The sequence below is a fragment of the Peromyscus leucopus genome, chromosome 5, assembly GCF_004664715.2.
Source record: "Peromyscus leucopus breed LL Stock chromosome 5, UCI_PerLeu_2.1, whole genome shotgun sequence".
NCBI lineage: Eukaryota > Metazoa > Chordata > Mammalia > Rodentia > Cricetidae > Peromyscus > Peromyscus leucopus.
Window position 1 is genome coordinate 6,477,182 of NC_051067.1, and position 20,503 is coordinate 6,497,684.

Genomic DNA, 20,503 nt, shown 5'->3' on the forward strand with positions numbered 1-20,503 from the left:
AAAATGTAAAATTTAAGGCAAATTTCCGAATACTGTTTTTTTGTTTCTCAAAATTGAGGTCAGCGGTCAAGTCTGCTGGTAGGAGTAATGTGTTTTCATCCTTCCATCCATCCATCATCCAGCTATCCAGCCTCAATCAAGTGCTCATTCTGTGCCCGGACCCAGTACCTGGTCTCCTCTCAGAGGGACCACAGGCACTCTCCACAGTGGATAATCAGTAATGCCTCTTGCACACAGCACTCACTTACAGCTATCTGGAGCTGAGCGCAACATCTTTTTATGGAGTTGGGTTTATGAGTCCTGGACTCCACAGGGTTTTTATTGCTTTCTGCAGACTCTGCTGGAATTTTGACCTACTTCCACTTTGGCCTCTCTGGTCTTACTTCATTACAGGTTGTGGAGACATGAACACTGACCTTAAGATGTAGGTCCACATGCCACTGGGTGTCCAATGGACACTTGTTTCTGTCATGGGTACTGGTAGGCTCTGCCTCTGAAACTGGGGCCTGCTTTATCCTTGTGTTCCAACACAGGGGCTGTTCTTTATATGGGTGCAACCAAATGTGAGTGTTAACTGGTAATGTACTGGCATGTATTTAATGTGGGTAATATGCTGATACATAGATGTCCAGGTTAAAGGTAGCATCTCTGTAATGCTCGTGTTTAATTGTCTGTTCTGTGCTCACTGGACACTGCCTGCTGTTTGGGTTGTTCTGAGCCATCTGATTCATGTCATCATAGGTCTGGATTGCTCTCCTCAGTTGCTCACAGTACCAACTATAACTGAGAATGTGACTCTCCAATCTCCATCGAGGCAGAAAGTTTCTCTTCACCTGACTTCCTCTGAGTCTTTGCACATCTTCAGGTTTTAGAAAAACTCATGTACACTTCTTTCTCATCATCTGCCCTTCAGTTGCTCATAGTCGGACCTGGTAAGATGCCGCACTGTCGTCTGGAAATGGTGTGGGCTGTGGAATCAGGCACTTGTGGAGCTGAAGTACACTCTAGGATAATAGCTATGGGGTTTGAAGCAAGTTGCTTGACCTCTCTGAGACTCTGCTCCTTTGTTAGTAAAACAAAGCGACTTGTCTGGAGACAGCAGTATAAAAGTGAAATTAATTCAGGGAGGTAATTATGAAAACATCTGATTCTGAAACTCAAGTGATTTTTGTTGTTGCTGTTGTTTATAATATAGGTGCATATGCATGCCTCTGATTTGGGTCTATTGTATGTGCATTTTGGCAACACACTGCCTTATAAATGTTTGAATTCCAAAATCAGCCTTGATGACCTATACAGATACAGTCAGCTCTCTAACTTGTCATCCATTCAACCCTGGGTTTTATCATTATTATTTTTTAAATGATCTACTAAACTGTTATTTATTCTCCCAAGTTCTTCCAGTTGAGGCTGGCCCATGAAATTTAAATGTTCTAGAACTTTCTGAGAAGGCTTCTGCCTTGACAGCAATCTGGTTAGGCATGGAATTGGGGTCCTCTTCATTCCTAAGGTGTGCATGGAGCACTGAAACATTTGCAACCACAAGATGCTAAGTCCCAGGAAATCAGCCCACACATGGAGGAAGACACAGTCTAGAGAACACCTGGCTCCCTGATGCCAGTGTGGGGTAGGTCTACCCATGCCATTACTCTGTCTCCCTTAGTTTATGCCCCAGAGTAATTCAGCAGGACTGTGCCACTGCATGTCCAGCTCACTGCAAACTCTAGTGGAAATGGAGTATGTCCACTAGTGACCATGTTTGTAGAGATATTGGTGTGAGCTCCAAGAGAGTCAGGATCAGTGACATCTTGGCATTTAGGGATGGAGGACACCTAAGATGGCTGCAGTGCCATCTTCCAGGGGTACTCTGTAGGTGTTGGGCACAGAGAACCAGTGAATGGGCTTTTCAGGATGGCCTGGAGTAGGAGCTGGTGACCTGTGGGTGTGCCATGCAAGCCCCTGTTCCTCACCTTTATGGAGATAAAGGAGCAGCATGGTGCACACCAACCGGGCATACTGACCTTTACAGTGGGCAGGCAGGAGTGCAGACTAACTGTCCATCTGGAAAAAACAAACTGCAAACATGGGCAGCATTTACATTAAAAAGGGGTGTTAATCATGTTTGTTACAGAACACTATTAAAATACTGCAAATGATAATGAATAAATTTTAAAAATGACTCAGTCTCCCAAACTGAATGTAATCACACACTATTTAAAACCCTTACAATTAACTTAATGGTGCTTAATAATACTCCCATACCATCAATTATTCTTTTAAAACTTTGCTTTTAATGTCTTCATGGAATTTGGTTACATAAGTGTAATGTAATTTTTCTAACTAGTCCTGTATTATTGAACATTTAGCTTCTTCCTAATTCACTATTATATACTTTGCTTTTATGAACATCAAGTATTAATTGTGGTGCAGACATCTTAATCATTTGCATTAGGTTAGCTTTAAGAGGGAGATCTTGTGTGTATGAGAGTATACACAATCCAAGGCTGCTGTTACACCCTGGCAGGGTTTCAGAGAAGAGAGACCACACAGGCCTATTCAGAGACTCCCATCCACTTCAGATTTCACAAGTTTTTCAGACATTTTTTTTTTAGAAAGAATGGAGTTTAACTAGCTAAGATATGTTTCGGTGTCAATATGTCTGAGATTCCAGTTCCTGAATAACAGGGCTTTAAACAAAAGAGGGTTTCTTTTATTTGCATCTTACCAGATTGTCCTGGTTTACTTTCTATGGCTGTGATAATCACTATGACCAGAAGCAACTTGGAAGAAAAAGGTTTATTTCATCTTACAGCTTACCATCCATCATTAAGGAAATTTAGGGCAGGAACCTGGACTAGAAATTGAAGCAGAGGCCATGGAGGAATGCTACTTCCTGCCTTCTCATAGCCTCAAGTTCAGCTACCTTCTGATACAGCCCAGGGTGTCTAGGTTTGGTACTGCCCACTGCTTTGGAATAATCCTTCTGTGCACTGTGTGACTATGTCTCTATGATTGGTTTAATAAACAAGCCAATAGCTGATCAGGATAAAGTTAGGCAGAAAAGCCAAACTGAGAATGATGGGATGAGGAAGGGTGGACTCAGGGTTGACATCAGCCAGCTACTGAGGAAGCAGGACATGTAGAAAATGAGGTAAATAGTCATGAGCCTCATGACAAAGCATAGATATTAAATATGTGTTAATTTAAGTGTAAGAGTTAGTAACAAGCCTGAGCTATTGGCCAATCATTTATAATTTATATTAAACTTCTAGGTGATTATTTGAGAGTGGCTGCAGGACAGGAAAACTCCACCTACAGCCCACAGTGGGCTGAGCCTGTTTACATCAATGAGCAATCAACAAAATGCCCCACAGATATGCCCACAGGTCAGTCTGGAAGGGGTGATCTCTCTTCCTAGGTGACTCTAGTTTGTGTCAAGCTGACAATGAATCTAACCAAGATGCAAGTCAATGGTAGGAAGTTGGAGACTCATACAGGCAGCCTCCATCATTGGGGACCCAGGCCCCTTCCTGATGCTTCTCTAAAAAGTCCACTCCATGGCAGCCCATGAGGTCTGCTAGAATGGCCGTTCCACCTGCAGTCCACTCCACAGGAGAAATCAAAGAGCAGGGGAAGCCACACTGCCTTCTTTCATGTGTACAACTGTGAATTTGGATGCAATTCCACTTACATTCAAAGGCCAACTCAGCCTGAGTTTAGTCTGGGTCTAGTCAGAAGGTCCCACTTAGATACTGGGAAATGGAGAGTTTTAAGCTTGAGAACAAGAGCCGAGCTGGAAATACAAGTTCTCATTGTCAAGAAAAGCAAAACAGTACATCTTAGGAGGCAACTTGCCTGCTCTTCCTGGTTTTTATTTTTCTGTTTTTGATCAAGCTACAGTTTTGACATGTGTTTGTGTGGGGGTGCACTTGTATATATGCTGTTTGTAATCCCTCTTCAGATTGCCCGCATGCCCTAGGATTTCATACTTATGGCACCAATATTATCAATACTTCACAGTAAGATATGGATCCTTCGTATGTGCTTCACTTTTCTCCAACATGACATTTATTTTAAAGTGTCTTTGTTGTTTATTTGTTTGTTTATTTGTGATTTGTTTAGTTTTTTAGGTAAAGCCTCCTTTTGTAGTCCAGACTGGCTTCAAATTCTTGATCTTCCTGCTTCAGCCTCCCAAGTGCTAGGTTTCAGTTATTTTCTGAGGTTTATATCCATCAGTTCTCTCATCCTTCTCTTGCAGAGTTTCTGGCCTTGATTGACACCTAGCCCTCTCTGCCCCATGCTGAGGCCAGAGGTCACTTTTGGCCTGCATTTCCATTCTGTACTTCATGTTGAATGATTGGCCCAGTGTTGTTCAAGTAGGACGCTCCAGTGAGACTGGGTGCTCTCATCCTGCGGCCCTCTTCCCTGCTGTAAGGAGTGCTGGTTCCATTGCCACCATGATGCTTCCTGTTACAGATGGTGTCTGAGACCCACTCAGGGATTGAAACCTGTACTTGGAAAAATTTTAATCAATCTAATGCTTCAGGATATGAAAAGAGAAATGCATCCATGGGATGTTTTCTGTTTGCTTTGAATAGGCAGTTTTAAGAATTATTTTTACCCAGTAATTTATCTTTTCATCTACCAGCTTTCAAATTTTTCATGGTTATTCTTATCTATTCATTTGCCTAGATGATATTCAGAATCACTTCTGAAAACTTGAAAGATGAGATTTAGATTGGGTTCTGACGGGATCTGATAGCACTGGGCTTCCTTGTGCCGTCTGGAAGTGTGGCATGTGTCTTTCCCCACCTCTCCTTGAGAAAGTCCGTGGCTTTCCCTCAGGCTGGCTACATGTCCTCACTAAGTGAGAGCTGGTGTTGATGACAGCTTTTTTTGTGATGGAAATACGTTATTCATGATCGTTAAAAATGATTCCTTCAGATAGTCTATCGTGATTCTGGTAGGTTTTTGGTTTATAATTTGGGGCTTTATGTAGAAAATTCTATCATTTGAAAGTAATGGCCATTTTTGTCCTTCTATCCAATGAAAGTTTTAAGAAATAGCTGTCATTTATTTATGACCACCATTGTTAGACACTGGGTGCCTTATCTATCCACTTAGTCATTCCAAGTGCCCGGTAGGGGAGGTACCATTATCTCTATTTTAAAGATGAGAAAGTAGAAAGTGAGCCTTTTTAAATTTGAACTGTGCAAGTCACACGTCCAGCAAATGGCAGAGCTGAATTTGAACCTAGATCATTTTGACCCCTGAATCTGGAGCTGTAAGTGATTTCTTTGACTCTCTGAGCAGGTTCTGTTTCTTTGTTATGTCTTGTGGCTTTGGCTGAAACTTCTAGAACGAAGTGAATAATTATCTACTTTGCAAAGAAGCCATGGTATGGGGTATTTTCATGAGGGGTGTGACTTGACTCAGGGCCACTGCCCAGTCTGTCCCTCTGTGAATGGGCTGATGAGGTCCCCGTGCATCACTCGTGTGTGAACCGGCTGGTGAGGTCCCTGTCCACTGCCTGTAGTGGCCCTTCTCATCCTGGGGTTGGTCATCTCGCTGTCATTCTTTCCCTGCTCAGCACTTGGTCTCCCAGAAAGCTGGGCTGTTTCCTGAAGCCATTCCTTCTTGGCATTTCTCTTAAGGCTTTTGTTTTAGAAGAGTTTGGGTTCTTCAGAAACACCTGAATATACCAGAGAGCTCCCAGATAGAACCCTGCACCGTTTCTCTCTGTTGTTAATAAATTAAATGTGTAAGATACATTTCCGCAGTTAACAAACCAATAACAACATATGTTAATCTAATTCCATGCTTAAAGAAAAAGTTACATTTATTAGCTTATTTTGTGTGTGGCAGGACAGGAGGTACATGTACATGCCTTAACATGAACATGGAATTCAGAGGACAATTTGAAGAAGTTGATTATCTCCTTATACTATGTGGGTCCTGGGGATTGAATCTTGGTCCTTAGGCTGGCTGCAGGTGTCTTACCTGCCCAGCCATCTTGCAGCCTACAGTCTGTATTTTAACTCACATTTCTCTAGAGTTTCCTTTCCCTGTTTCAGGAGCTTGTGTCTTCTTAGGATAAAATGCTATTAGCATCACAGGTCGAGAGCATGTGGTGTTGACCTGACTGTGACAGCTGCATGACCCTTGGGAACCTGGTGGAGGTAACATCTGTTGGGTTTCCCTGTTTTTCTCCCTCTCCATGCTGTATTATTTTTTTTGAAGAAGAAAGTAATTGGTTATCGCACATGCCCACGTTGGAAACAAGGGTGATGCTTCATCTTCTTGAGTGGACCCTGAAGGGCAGAGTGCTGTGGGAATCTTTGGGAATTCTTCCACACAGGTGATGGCTCTTCTCCTTTTATTTATTTTTAATCACATATTTAGATAAATACTGATTCATGAACATTTATTTTATACTTGAGGCCTATTAATCCAATATTGAGATTTTGTTTAAATTGTAGCCAAGCTCTCTTTCTTGGTCCTGTGGCCCTTCAGCGTAGCTCTCATTGTGGTTTATTTACATATTTTTGGCACTTTTTAAAGTGTTGGCACTGCAGGATGTTCCAAACTAGAGCATCTAGAGAGTCAGGCCCTTTGGTTTGTTTGTTTGTTCATTTTCATTTTTATGTATATGAATGTTTTGCTTGGGTGTCTATATGTGTACCATGTATGCAACTTGTGCCATGAAGGACAGAAGAACTGGAGTTACAGGAAGTTGTGAGCCACCATGTGGGTGCTGGGTGCAAGCCTTGTCCTCAGTAAGAGCATCCAGTGTTCTTAACCACCCACCGTTTCTCCAGCCCCAGAATCAGGGTTTTCCTTGGCTAAGTCACTAGGGGTCCTTCTACTGGAGAGAGCTATTATGACCCAAGACCTGGACATCAGATGTCAGTGCAAAGCAAGGAAATACATGGATCCACCAATGAGCCTTTGCCTATCAACTATCTGTCCATCTATCCATCCATCTACCCATCCATCCATCCACTTGTCCATATATCCATCCATCCACCCATGCATCTATCCACCTATCCACCTATCCATCCATCCATCCACCCATCCATCCAATCACTATCTTTTCCTTCATCCTCATATAGTTGTCTATAGATATCCATCCATCAATGTTCCATATGTTTTGAAGTCAGTTGAATATATAGCCAGAAGGGTTTTTGCTCTGTTGTGTATGAATTGTTTAGCTTTGCCAGAACCTGCAGAAGTTGTTGTATTCTTTTGCATTCCTACCTTAGTAATCATTCACATGTGTGTATATGTGCCTGGTGTGTGATTCAAGGGGTATGTGTACAGAGAGTGAGAGATAAATATTACATATCCACATATTCTTCAACAGGGATCCGTTCACATCTATATGAGCTAAATGTTGGCTCTTCACTAGGTCTCCAACACTGGCCCACTATTGCATGATCATTCTGGTGTCCATATGGCCAGCCCCACTCTATAGTGAGGAACTTGACTCTGACTACCCTCCATCCATTTACTTGATTCTTCCATTCTGGTATGAGTGTATGTGAGAGCAAAGTGTTAAGTGTCACCTCCCTGGGCAGGGTTTTCTCAGCTAGAGTTCTGTGCTTTTCTATAGATCTTTTGTCTTCAGCCTTAAAGTCCAAAGTTTCCAAAGCTGTTCCACTCGGGCCAACATTTGTAACACATTGAGATTGGTTTGTCAAACTCTACATTTCACCCTAGCAGCATTTGGCATCCTAAATGGTTTTTAAAATTTTGCATTTACCGATGTTCATGCACTGAACTATGAAGTTGCATGAGCTTTGAAGAATACACAGTGTCATGAGCCTATCCTTATAGTATTATAAGGAATCATTTCTTTAAAGCATTCTCTCCATTCCACCTTTCCAACTACTCCTTTCCCACTTCAACGCCCCCTCCCTGCCGCCCCTGCACCAGCAGTCTGTTTACATTCTCTAGCCCTTTTCTTTTTCTAGAAGAAAGTCCAATGGTGCACCCGCACCTTCTGTGTAGCGCTTCTATAATGGCTTCCTTCACTTAGCAATTCTCATTTAAGATTCACTAATGTCTCTTTGCAGTCTGATGGCTCACCTCTTTCTATCACTTAGGAGCATGCCATTGTGGACTTGTTTTTATAGTTTATCACTCTATCGAAGGACATCTGGGAAATGTCTAGTTTGAGTGATCATTGACAAAACTGATATAAACACTTGAGATTTGACTCTTAGTGTTGCCTTAGTTTTTAAATCAGTTGGACAATCACTTCATCATGCTATGGTTGAGCTATATGGTATATTGTTTAGCTTAGGACCCCCAGTAGGTTCACCCTTTTATACTTCCATGAACATAGGAGAGCTTTTGTTGCTTTGTGTGCTGAGAATCAGCTGGGAATGTGAGGATATCCCACTCCAGGATTTTAGGGGTGTGTGTATGCGTGTGCGTGTGCGTGTGCGTGTGCGTGTGTGTGTGTGTGTGTGTCTGTCTGTCTGTCTGTCTGTCTGTGTCTGCATGCATGTATGTCCATAACATCTTATGTTCTTTCACATTTTCCTAATACCAAATCATACTGATGATCTTTTCATATGGTATGTCTACTCAGGTCATTTAGCAACTTTATCAGACTATTTCTTGTCCTGTTGTTGAGTTTGAAGATGGTATTTAAAATATAAATCTGTTACCAGGTATGTATTTTGTAACTATTTTCTACCAACATTTGCAGTATTTTCTTGTTTTCATTTTTAACATCACCCACAGAGCATAAGGTTTTGCTTTTAATAAGGTCCAACTCACTCATTTTTTTTCTTTCTCATGGATTGTGCTATGATCTTATATTTAAGAATTCATCACCAACCTCAAGGTCACACAGGTTTTTCTCATTTTTTCTAGATATTTTATAATGTTGCAGTTTGCATTGAGGGGATGTTGCGTTTTGAGAAACTTTTAGTGCAAGGTCTCTAACTAGGTTATTTTCTTCCACTTGTATGTCTGGCCATTTATTGAAAAGAGTTGACTCTTTCTCTGGGTATTTCAGTCTTTTTTTCCTGCCTCATGAATTTATTTTTTCAGTGCTGCCCCCCTGTCATACTCATAGAATAATTATATTGTCCTTAGACATATGGTAATATAAACTTACATTTTCTTTTTCAGTATAATAATACTCATAATATAGTGGTTTTTTTTTAATGAAAAATGTTTGGGTCATGGCCTTTTTGTATAAAGCATGTATTTTAGGTGAACCATTGCTGACCCAGCACACAGTAGACCCTGGTTTTTCACTTGTTGACTTATAGTAAGAGCAGTGAGGGAGAACTTCCATGACCCCAGAGTGGATCAGCAGGTGTCTAGGTATGGCCATACCAGGAGGGCCACTACGCCTCACATAGCTTTCACCTGTGGTTCTCAGATAAAACCCAGAACTGTTAATTAATCTCCAGAGATATAAAAATGGATGGCGTTTAACAACAAAAAGAGGACAGCTATTTGGGACAGAACTCAAAAATTATGGTTTAATGAAGATGAGATCAAAATTATTTCTTACTTTACAAAGGCATGAAATAAGCTTCCCCAAGACACCAACCATGTTAGAACATCCATGGGTCATATGTTTGCTTTGATAAAGTCTGCAAAATCGAGGACCGAGGAGCATCTCAGAGGTATTGAGCCCCACCACATTTGGGGCATTGCTATTTGTGGAATGTTCTCTCTGCCTGCCTGCCTGTCCTTGTCCCCAGGTTTTCTAGGAGATTCTCTACAGCATTTGTCTCCTCTCTGCAAGGCATGTACATGCTTTGTAATGAGCTTTCCAGTCATAATGGGTTACTGAGGTGAGGAGCCATGCCCAGGGCGTATTGGCAGCAGATGGAGTGCATCAGGATATATTAGAACCGTAGTCCAAGCGCTCTTGAAGTTAGGAGCCCGCTGTTAGCTGTCCTGCCTCCCTCTGTAGATCAATGGGTGGGCCCATGGCGACAGGATGCCAATCAGCACTGAAGGTTCTTTCAGCTCTAGGCTCAAAGCCCAGTCTCTGTTGGCATCACCATCTAACAGGCACTGGACAGCTGATGGGCAGTGCCAGAGCAGGCAGTGGGGTGTGGGGAGAATGACAGAGACCCCAGCGAGCATCTGACTGTGCATGGCAGCTTCACAGTGACCTTTAGCAAATTCCCCACGGAAGACAGTCTTGGCAGGCCCATGGCTACAGCTGCTTTTACTCCTGGGGACAACAAATGGGCTGCTTGTGGGATATTTGGTAGCTTCCTAGTTCATCCAGAGAAGGTTGGCATGATGGGGAAGCTTTGGTCCAGGTGGAGTGCAGCCACCTGTGCTGTTGTGGGTACCCAGCTTTGTTCTTTAGCTAGGCTGCATCATCCTTTTCCTGCTAAGGTAGTCCAGCAGATGCTACCAGCAATGGAGAGTTTATAGGTAGGCTAAAGCATGCTTAGGATCTTGATGCTAGGGGCCACTCCTCCCTGTGGGCTCTGACCCAGGCTAGAGGACCTGGTTCTTAGAGCCTCTGGCTTTGTTAGGTGGTGAGCAGAGTGGTAGCCTAAGAGTCTTCCAGTTTTGGCCTTTTGCAAAGGACAGCAAACACGGTGCAATCATAATAAGGAGAGGCAGTAAACAATGTGAAAGTACCCAGCGGACCATTGGTAAGAATATGACCATTAAGGTCCTCAGGAAACCAAACTCCTCATTTGCACACTTCTGGAGTTTACCCCCTTTTTTTCTAGGTTCCCAGTGTAGACGGAATGTCCATGTTTCATAAAAATAATGTATGGCATGACTGGCACATGACTCAGTCAGTAATGTACTTGCTGCGCTACAGTGAGTACCAGAGTTCAGATCCCCAACACCCACATAAATGTGGGGCAGGTATGGTGGCCCACCAATAATACCAATGCTCAGGAGGCAGAGACAGGGGACCCCAGAACATGCTGGCCAGCTAAGTTAGCTGAACCCGTGAACTCTGGATCCAAGTGAGAGGAGACCCTGCCTCAATATATATAAGAGAGTGATCAAGGAAGACATGTATTAACTCCTGGCCTCCACATGCATAAACATGTACATGTACCCATGTCACATATACACATGTATATATGCACACCACACATACAATATTTTTTTTAAAAAAAAAAGGAATGTGATTGACAGGAAGAACAGTAGGGTGGTGAGAAGTTCTACTTCTAGATTCAGGCAGATCTGTGTTCAGTTCTGAAGCCTCCTAGGTGGAGGATTTCTATAAGAAACTGCATGTTTGAATTCATGCCTTCACTGGTTAACAGGGAAATTAGTAGTAACACCTCAAAATATAACAAGCAAAGGAAAACTGTGGGAATGTGCGCTGCTGCGTGGCCTCATATCCACCACTACCTTCTCTTACATCCACCACTCCCTTCTTTTAGATCCTTAAGGATAGGAAGACCCGTGTATCAACCTCCCCTCTGATAGCTGCCATCAGCCCCTGTATTAACTCAAACCCAGAATGTCATTCTTGATTCCTACAACATGCAGAGCATATTTAAGATACAAAACTAGCCACTCCATGCTTGTCCCCATAGAACTTGTAACCTTTAAAAGATGAAAAAAAATCACACAGTTATTAAATTCTGATAACACATCAAAAAGCAAAGGAGTGTCTGGTGATTAATTGTGAGGAAAAACAAAGTAATTCAGCTGAGGAGTGAGAGGAGCCAGCGAAGACAGGGAGACTGCAGGTCCACATGGAAGCCCTTCCTCCACCCAACCATGCCTCTGTCCCACCACCGGTAGATGCTCCTGCCTTCTCTCTTCTCTGTTACCTGGTCACCACCCCATCTGCTCCTTCCTCGAATTTGAACAGGAGGCTGTCCTGTGCAGGTGAGACGCTGGCCCTCAGAGAGTTTCTGAAGGGTGAGATGGAAGTGGGTAGACCCCCTCTTGTGGTCTTCACCCGACGGGCCTGGGTCTGGCTTTGCTCCTGCCCTCTTCTGTTGCTAGGTGCTGGCGGCCTGTATCCAGGCTTATGATGGATTTCCCCCTAGCCCGAGTAGCTTGGCAGCTTCATGAATCCCAGAGTGTAATGACCTGGAGTGTGGATCTCTGGTACTGTCGTGCACTGCCTCTTCATGCCAAGATGGGAGAGAGGTCAGTTGATGTCACCTGCAGCTCCACCTTGAGGGGTTTCGCATACTGTTCCTCCACAGCAACCCACAGGAGAGATGACTCAATGCAAGGTGTGAGGCAGTGTATAAGTATCTTGCACTTCAATAGAAAAGTCTGCTTTTACTTAGTTTCCCCGGGCATCTTCCATTCTGACAAGTCTGGCGTGGCCTCTTCCACCAATCCCCACTTATGTGATCATTAAAATATGTAAATGTGGGCACTGACCTAGAGGAATGTGATGCGCGCCTCTGGGTCACCTTTGCTGCTCACCTTGCCTCACTCTTGAGTCAGGTACTGGAGTTCCTGAGGCTTCACTTCCCTGCCTGTCATTTCTAATGCACATTTATAGCCAGAGACGTGTTTTAGACAGAAATCACAGCCCACCGCAGGGGGAAACACGTCTGTAGTTGAGGCCTAGGCAGAGTGTGTGTGCTGATCTCACACTTACCTGTTTTATGGGACAGGCCGATGGGACATTATACACTTTCTTATACTTGAGCACTGAGGCATTAGGAAGTGGCTGCCAGGATCCCAAAAGATTAAAGCAAAGAATGTTCCCACACACCTGACCCAAAACAGCTGCTGTGCTGTGTGCTAGGGCAGTAAGGACAGCAGAAGCAGAGGAAAACAGAGTTCTGGGCTGGCCCTCATCCACCTAGTGTGACCTTACATGTGTTCCGCACACAGCAGCTACCAGAGAGGACAAGGCCCATCTTTGTATCTGCCTCTTTGTTTCTGGTATCTAGTCCCATGTCCAGCAGCTGGAAGGGACTCGGGCACCATTATGGATGGTGCCCTGATGTGGGTTACTCCTCATCCTGGCTCCTGGAGATTTGGGCTCCTGTCTTTTTCCCTACACAGGGGGAAGATGCCTTGCAAGCCAGCATACCTTTGGAAATTGGATTTATTTTGCATTGTCTTCCTGAAAAGGGAGTTTAAGCCTCTAATTGCTAGTGTCTGAGCCAGAGTGCCTGCTGGTTCTAGTGGCTGCCTCCATTAGTGAGCTGCCTCTCTCCAGGGCTGTGTGGCTGGTAATCTGAAAGGGAAATTGTGTCTTCCAGTTGGTGGTGGATGCAACTCATTGTTGCTAACTGCTCGTCATGTCTATCACTGCCTCACTTCCTCTCTTGAGGAGAGAAGTCAATAGCATTTTAAATGTTTTGCTAAGTAAGTGTTTAAGAAGCACATCCTCCCCTGGGGTGGGGGTGTTAGCTCAGGGCCAGCCCCCAAAAGCCTGGAATAGGAAATGTCTGTGAGGTAGCAGGTTTCTTCTCACTCCGTTCTCCTTCTCCTGTGCTTGGGCTCTTGGAGCCGGCATGCACACGGGGGAGGAGGGGTGTGGGGTGACTGTCATCCACACCTTCATTCACCTGTTTTTCTCATCATGTGCTTTCTGAGCACTGAGAGAGTGATGGACTTGCCATGCCTGCCCTCAAAGAGCTCCTGTCTGCATGCAAGCTAGACTAAAAGGCCACACGAGCTAGAGAATACAACATGATGGAGGGAAGGGAAGAAAGCTCAGGGAGGGCGGAGGAGGCAGAGGGGAGAGTCACGGAAAACCTCCTGATGGGAGAGAAGATGTCTTCTGATTTCTTGACCTGGACTCCTGCTGGCCCATGAACTGTCCGTGGGCGGTAAACTGTATGTGGGGAGAGCAATGGTCAAGGCACCAGCAAGACTGAAGTCTTGCTCAGGGGAACTTAATGGGGAATATGGATATGAGATGTTCGTTGCTCTCCTGTGTTGAAAGCAGGCTTACTGCCCCGAGCCTCTGCTCTCTAGTGTGGCTCAACCCATTCTGCTGCTGGGGCCCACCCTTTCTTAGAGTCCATCTCAGACCTTCCTTGCCAGGTTCTCCAAGACCTCTCATCTCCTTCTGGCCCCTCGGTCTCACCCTTCCCAGAAGCTGGGAGAGCTGCTCCCAGGCTTTGGTTGGCAGCTCAGTGTCTAGAAGGCTTCCAGGTAACAAGAAAATGCAGCCCCAAGCCATCCCAGGCTTGGCCTCTCGTCACTGCCACCCCAGGCTTGGCCTCTCGTCACTGCCATCCCAGGCTTGGCCTCTCCTTCCTGCTCGCTGAGCCTAGAGGGAAGGGGAGTTGGTGGTTCCCCTGGGCACTGTGAGGTGAAGAGCCTCAGCCGGGCTAGACACTATTCCAGACACACTTGGTTGAGGGTTGTTCATGTGTGAGGGGAGGGATGTGCACATGATGACATTCTCTGGAGTGCCACCATGCTTTCTTCCTGTGGCCATGGCCACCAGAAGCCTGATGCTAAGAGAACGCTGAACCACACAGGACAGATCCAAGGGCATCTGCCACCCACCCCAGGCTAATGTTCCTTTTTGTCGTGGTTAATGCCACCTCAACTCTCCCTGCACACACCCTCTGCTGAGTGTGCACCCAGCCTGCCTTGCTTGTGCAGAAGCAGTTCTGCCTTGGGACAGTGTCTGCAGGGATACGGTTTCTTAGAAGCAGGGAGATTCTATACCTCCCCCATGTTCTCTGTGGTGAACTGACAGCCTCCCTGGCTGGGAGCAGCACAAGCTGACAGGCTGTAACTCTTCCCCCTGTGGCATGCTTTCCCCCTTTCTTTCAGGAGGAGAGGAGAAGTCTCAGCAGAGGCACCTGCAGAAATAGCACTAATGTGGCCTGATTTACATTCAGGTGCTAACTTGCAGCAGTTCTGTGTATGCCAGACTCTGGGCCAGAGGAGATGCTTGTGGCTTCAGTGATGGGAATCAGTGTGAGTGGGGAGGGTTGGGGGAGACATACAGCTCAGGCTGTGTCAATCCCAGGCACAGAGTGAGTCCACTTGCAGGCAGCTGTCCTTCCCGCCCCTGCCAAGGCTTTGCAGACCTGCACCTGGGGCCCTCTGGACCTCAGGCACATGTCCTTTTTGCTCTCTGCCTTTTCTCCCAGGCAGGCTTTGCCAGCTAGAGAGGACAGCTGCTGCTGTCCACGGCTGTGCCCATGGCAGCCCTGGCCCCGATACCAGCTCTGCAGTGCCCTTTCTCAGCTATTGATCTGTTATCACCATGTGGGTCTGTGTGGATTGATTGTCTCCCCTAACCACAGCCTAATCCTTCTCTGGAGCACTGCGAACCTGCCTTTAATTTCTAACTGCCACCTACCTGGTTTTGTGACTGGATGAATCATTTAACTTCCCTGACCCAGCCTCAATTCCCTCAGCTGGGAAGTGGCTGTAATGCCAATGCTTAGCCTACAAGGTGTAACAGCAGGCGATGCCTGGGAGATATTCCATACAGGACTTGGAGTTGAGCAGCTGTGCAACCATTTCACTGCCATAGTGACTGCCACCGTTACCATAATCTTGACCACTAGGCCAGCTCTGGGTCAGAATGCTTGCCTGAGTTAAGAGAAGATGAAGGTGTACAACACACACACACACATACACACACACACACACACACACACACACACACACACACACACCCCACATGCACGCACGCACGCACATACGCATATACACACATACACAGTGAAAAATACATATGAATGTATTTACAGTTTGGCAAAAGCTAGAGAGAGAAATTCCCAGCGTGCCTTTGTCTTGCCCATCACAGCATTTCCAGCTACAGAAAGAAGTGAAACAAAAGCCATGAAACCAACATCCCATTTCCCAGACTTGCAGACAGCCCTTCTCCTGGGTGGTGAGCCAAGGCTCTCAGGGTGGGCCAGTTTTCACTCCAGCATGATATTTCCTGCTATGATCTAGTCCCTAGCATGCCAGCCACATGGGTACAATAGGCCCTCATCCATAGCTTTTCACAGGGATCTGCAACCCTGCTACAGTGAAGGCCACTTCTTGGGTGGCTTTGAGAGTATTATTGGTATTCCTTGAGGCCATTTTGTTAAACTGTCCATCTGAGTTTGGCCCTGCTAAGGACTCACCAATGATCAGTAGTGGTAGAGGTTGCTCCTCAGGTTGTCCACGGCACCACCCTCACCATATTCTTTGCCCAGTTTTAAAATTTCTTTGTTGATGGACATCTTTCCTGCCTGCCAGTTCCTAAATAACCACTAAGAGGCTTAATATTACTTATAAATGCTCAGCTGATAGCTCAGGCTTGGTACTAGCTAATTCTTACACTTAAATTAACCCATATTTTTTATTTATGCTTTGCCATGTGGCTCATGGCTTGTTACTTCATTTTCTATACATCATGTTTCCTCGGCAGCTGGCTAGCTTCTCCTGACTCCACCCTTCCTCCTCCTAGAGTCCTCTGTGTCTGATTGTCCCACCTTTACTTCCTGCCTGGCTACCAGCCTGTCAGCTTTTTATTAAACAATGAGAGTAATACACATTCACAATGTACACAAGGATTATTTCACAGCAATCCTTATGTCCTTACATGTCCCTCCTAGACAAAGCACTCCTCAGTGGCAGGGACCTACTATGTGCTAGCCTTGAGCATGGTGTCTGAGACAGTCTCCTTCTGGAAACCTGTTTCCAGTGCACTATGGGGCACAACACATAAACAGTGACAGCCAATGCATTTACCTCCTGTGTATTTGTCAAGGCCAGTCATTGTGCTTACACAGGACTGACCACTATGCTCAAAGAGAGGAGTCAGGTAAAAAATTAAATACTTCTGCCCCTGTGGCACTTACACCATAATGACAGACATGGGTGGTCCTCTAAGGTTCCCAATGAGACAGGAGGATGAAGTGATTTGTAATATGCATCCTGCAGGCTGGGTCAACCTTCCCTCATTCCTGATACCCAGGCTACCTCATCCCTCATATGTATGATGGTGTGTCCCTACCAGTAGCCCCAGTCTTGCCTCTCCCTCGGCTTCTTACCCATACACATACTTGCAACCTCAGATCGGATGTCACTTTCCACCAGAAGTCCTCCCTCCTCGACAAGGTCAAAGTCAATTGCTCTTCTCTCTAGGTGCCATGTAGTTATTCTATGTGTTTGTTTTCCCCCTTTATTGAAATAGATTCTTTCCTCATACAATATATCCTAATTATAGTTTCCCCTCTCTCTATACCTTCTAGTTCCTCCCTCTCCCCTCCCATCCAGATTTGCCCACTTTCTGTCTCCCATTAGAAAAGAACAGGCTTCTAAGAGATAATAACAAAATATAACAAAATTAGATACAGCAAGATAAAACAAAAAACCATCATGTTCAAGTTGGACAAGACAAACCAGGAGAAGGAAAAGAGCCCAAGAGAAGGCACTAGAGCCAGAGACCCACTTGCTCACACACTCAGGAGTTACCCAAAAACACTAACTGGAAGCCATAATATGCAGAGGACCTGCACAGATGGGGAGCTCTGAGCTCACTGCTTCAGTCTGGGTTTATGAGAGTTTTGCTAGGTTAAGTTAGAGGGTCTTGTTTCCTTGGCCTCCTCCATCGCTTTTGGCTCTTACACTCTTTCAGCCTCCTCTTCCATGGGGTTCTTTGAGCTCTCTGGGGATGGATTTGATGGGACTACCCCATTCAGAGCTGAGTGTTCTGAGGTTTCTCTCTCTGCATGGCGTCTGGCTGTGGGTCTCTGTATTTGCTCTATCTGCTGCAGGAGGAAGCTTCTCCAACAGTGGCCTTGCAGTTTTTCTTAACATGCTTATCATTTGCAGTTCTGTATCACATTTTGTAATTTAAGCAAAGCTATCTTAGGGGTTTTTTGTTTGTTTGTTTGTTGTTTTGATTTTTCATTTTTTTTTTTTGAGGAAACTCTACACTGATTTCCAGGTTTATATTACTATATAGGGAAAAAAATTAAATATTTTCAGAAAGGTGAGTCGGGTAATTTTTTATTAGGCAGATGATCTAAATAGACCTTTCTTAAAACAAGAAGTACAAATGGCCAAGAAGTATATGGGAAAACATGCTTGGGCTTGGAGAAAAGGCTCAGTGGTTATGAGCACTTGCTGCTCTTACCGAGGACCTGAGTTTGGTTCCCAGCACCCACAGGGCAGCCTCCCTCTCAGGGGATGTGATACCTTCTTTGGGTTTCCATGGGCACAAGGCACACACATGATACACAGACATGCATGCTGGCAAAACCTCATACACATAAAATACAATATACATCTTTTTTATTTTAATGATCAATCAGATTAACTTTTAAATACAAATTGAAACTACAGGGAGACTTCATGTCACCTTAGTTGTCAGGGTTGTGATCAAAGAAATAAAAAGTAACAAAGATTAGTGAGCATGTTCAGAAAAAGGAACTCTCTCACACACCATTATCTGGGATGCTTGCTTTTAATGGTGGTGGGGCCGGAGCTTTCTCGTCCATTAGTTCGCATCAACTCAGCAAATGTTTGTCAGGTTTAATCATGGGCCTGCCCTGTAGTTCCAGAGTCCTCAGTGTGTCCGAAGGGGTGGAAGATGAAAATGATAGTCCTCTTTGCTGAAGAGTAGAATGCTGAGTCCTGTTACGTTCCGAACTCTCCTCCCACAGGTCACAAGAGCCGCTCTACTGCTCTGTGTTTCTTCCTCCATTTCTCTCCTGTCATTGCCACAGCCCTTAACTTTCAAGAGCATAAAAGAGGGCTTGGGGGGGGGTAATAAAACTTAGGTTTTGTGAACTTGATTCTAGCTTCCAAAGTACTGTCTTCTCTTTAAAAATAAATAAGGTCTGAAATCCCCAAGTGGCCTCTGTGGGGCTGCCGGCTGCATGCTCACCAAAGGGGATACTTTAAAATGGAATCATGCTGAAAGAGGAGGCAGAGCCTGGCCCTTCCTGCCATAGCTGCCGTGTGTGATTTACAAGGGAGAATGGGATTGTGCGGTTCTTGGAGAAAATGCTTACAAAACAAAACTCTTCATTACTGTGGCATATTATAATTTTTTGAGAAACTCTTCAGGAAGAATTAGAATTAAAAACCTAATAGGTAGCCACTATGCTTTCCCACTGGGGTGGATTTGCATCCAGAGCAATGACTTAATTATTTGCTGAATTCAGTGTCAGCTGTGGTCCCCCTGAGAAGTTCACAGGAATTCTAGTTTATTTAGAAGCTAAAAGACCGACACTGATTATGAGCAAGTTCAGCTGTAGCAGAATGGGAGAATTCTGGACTTGAAGTGGGGGTCAGGGTGTATGGTCTGCCTCTCATTCTTAGCTTCTGTAGAGCCCTGGAAATCTTGCTCCTCTGTCCATGTCAGGGTGACTGTGTGGAGTGGTACAACATCCTGCATGGGTTCAAGAGGTTACTGTCTGTTTAGTTAGTATGGCTTGTGCTATTTTCAAGATAAAAATATAAAATGTTAATTACAGGCATTTGGAAAGTATAATTATTTTAGCACAGAGAATAGAAAATAGAGAGGACATGGATATTTTGGTTTCTTGAGATATGGTAAAGTTTTTATTCATCCAATAGAGTCAATAGATATTTACTGAATGTCCATTGTGTGCCAGGTGGAGCCTGGACTCTGATACAGAGGTTGATACACACCAACCATTCAGGAAGCATCTGTGCAATGAAAGAACAGGCTGGTCTGTTCAGTCATTCCCCTTTGCTCCCCATGCTCTCTAGGGACTTCACAGAGCACCAGGAGGCAGCTATGGATGGACTACTATCTGCTGGATGTCCTGTAGGCTCAGGGCCATTTAGGGCTGGCTTCATAGTTCAGTATCAGAGCGCAGTCCTACTTCTGAGGGTTCCCAGGAGAGCCAGGACCAATGGGGAAAGGGAGGAGGGGATGGGGGGAATGGCTGTGGAGACTGTGGGGGCTGATTCTGGACACACCTGAGTCATCATCCTCCTCATGGAAGTCAGTTGCCCAGAACCCCATTCACAAAAGGTGTTAAACCAATTACATAAGACCTACATACATGAGGTAATCACCTTTATTTAGGCTATTGATTCAGATGTTAATCTCATTAAAACCTTTACAGAAACATCCAGAATAACATTTGACCAGTGCTGTGACCTTAGCCATATTGACAAGTAGAACTAAGCAGGCTCTTACGTCCTTCATGGGACTTAGACGTTGAGTTCAGTTTCCTTGGCCATGTCGTCCCAGGTAGAGGACCCCTTCCCTACCTACCTGCCCTAGCTCCCCTTCTACAGTTAGGACACCAGTGAAGGGATGGGAACGTTACAGGTTTGAAGTTAGGCATGGAGATTACAAGCAGCCCTGGTCCTTTCCCTAGCCAACTCTACCTTCTCTATAACTCAGTTTCTTCCTCAGTCAAATGGAACCAGCACTGTCTCCTGGTGCCCTCTGTAGTACCCGCCACTCAATGTGGGCATTTCCCCTTCATCCCTTGTTCCTTTTTGTCTTTAAGGACAGATTCTGATTTTTTATTTCCCACTCTGTAAATTGAACAGTCCTAAATATAGAACAGATGGCCTTGGAATAGCTGTTGATTAAATATTGAAT

At 44.8% G+C, this 20,503-nt stretch overlaps 1 protein-coding gene across 1 annotated transcript in view; it reads left to right on the forward strand.

Annotated features, from left to right (window-relative positions):
* Spock1 (SPARC (osteonectin), cwcv and kazal like domains proteoglycan 1) overlaps positions 1-20,503 on the forward strand; it is a 494,915-nt gene that overhangs the window by 422,309 nt on the left and 52,103 nt on the right. The window lies entirely within an intron of this gene.